General features: G+C 42.9%; 1 protein-coding gene across 1 annotated transcript in view; it reads left to right on the top strand.

Moving 5' to 3' along the window:
* fem1b (fem-1 homolog b) overlaps window positions 1–1,730 on the top strand; it is a 7,796-nt gene that overhangs the window by 1,701 nt on the left and 4,365 nt on the right. The gene's annotated exons all lie outside the window — the stretch shown is intronic.

The following is a 1,730-nucleotide window of genomic DNA, read 5'->3' as shown; positions in this document are numbered from 1 at the left end:
CTTCATGTTGTCTTCATGTTGTCCTCATGTTGTCTTCATGTTGCCCTCATGTTGTCCTCATGTTGTCTTCATGTTGCCTTCATGTTTGCCTTCATGTTGTCCTCATGTTGTCCTCATGTTGCCTTCATGTTGCCTTCATGTTGTCCCCATGTTGTCTTCATGTTGTCCTCATGTTGTCCTCATGTTGTCCTCATGTTGCCTTCATGTTGCCTTCATGTTGTCCCCATGTTGTCTTCATGTTGTCTTCATGTTGTCCTCATGTTGCCTTCATGTTGTCTTCATGTTGTCCTCATGTTGTCTTCATGTTGTCCCCATGTTGTCTTCATGTTGTCTTCATGTTGTCCCCATGTTGTCCTCATGTTGTCCTATACCAATGTTCTTTTTAATTCCCCAAAATAACATGATTGATTCCACCCAACGCTCTTTGCCGAGTACAAATCTCTACTTTCATTAATTTTGGGGCGTCTTATTCAATTTTACAGCATTGTAAAACAAATGGAAGTGTTGTTGAAATAGTATTGAGTAAAAGTTGACATATTCCAGTCTGTGATTATCATCAACATCCATTCCTTTAATTTTAGTCTCAATAATTCCTAATTTCTGCTTTTCTAACTCAAACATTAGGTATAATTTCCTATAAATGAGGTTTATTGACCATAAATTCCAAACATAACTGCAAAACTAAAGTTAATAAGTTAGTGTTACGTAGTGTTGAAAACGTCTAAAAAAGTGAAAAACATTGAAAAAAAGCATCAAAAGTATTTAAAAAATGAACAAACCCTTAAGAAAGTTAAAAAGCGTCAACAGAAATGTTGATTCTTAATTTTGACAGGAAGACAACACGAGGGTTAACGTTTCTATTTGGCTGTGAAGTCACAGAGAATCTACCTTCATCACGGCGGACATGTTGACGTGTCATAGGAGGAAAAGCTCAGGTGTGTTCAAAAGCAATTAATCATGGCTGCATTCCATTTAGCTCTGGTGTTGTGACTCACTGAAATACCTCACTGGGACACGTGAGCAAATGTCAAATCAAAATATTCTGGGACACATTGCAATTTATTACCTTTTTTCAAATTTCAAATTTTTCCCCAATTTCAAAAAGAAACTTTGTCAACATCAGTTAAATTTCTCTGTTTGTTCATGTCACTTTAATGTTATTGCTGCAAAATGGGATTGCAAGGCAGACAAACACATAATAATAATAACAATAACAACAATAACAATAGAACTAGATCAATTCTTGGAGCCTGTGTATTGATACAGTACTGCCACAGAAAATATCACCATATGCTGCTGTATCGGGGTCATGACCGAGAGAACCAGATCCAGGGTACAAGGGGCCGAAATGGGTTTCCTCAGGAGGGGGGGGGGGCTGGTCTCCTCAGGAGGGTGGACTGGTCTCCTCAGGAAGGGGGGGCTGGTCTCCTCAGGAAGGGGGGACTGGTCTCCTCAGGAAGGGGGGGCTGGTCTCCTCAGGAAGGGGGCTGGGTCTCCCTTAGAGACCGGGTGAAAAGCTCAGTCCTCCGAGAGGAGCTGGGAGTAGAGCCGCTGCTCCGTCACGTCGAAAGGAGCCAGTTGAGGTGGTTCGGGCATCTGGTGAGGATGCCTCCTGGGTGGGTCCAGGCAGGTCCAGCTTGGAGGAAGCCTTTGTGAAGACCCAGGACTAGGTGGAGGGACGTCCAGCTGGGAGGAGGCCTCGGGGAAGACCCAGGACTAGGTGGAGGGAC

The sequence above is a fragment of the Etheostoma cragini genome, chromosome 8, assembly GCF_013103735.1.
Source record: "Etheostoma cragini isolate CJK2018 chromosome 8, CSU_Ecrag_1.0, whole genome shotgun sequence".
Taxonomy (NCBI): domain Eukaryota; kingdom Metazoa; phylum Chordata; class Actinopteri; order Perciformes; family Percidae; genus Etheostoma; species Etheostoma cragini.
The sequence above is the reverse complement of the archived record's forward strand: the minus strand, read 5'-3'. Positions and strand labels throughout refer to the sequence as shown.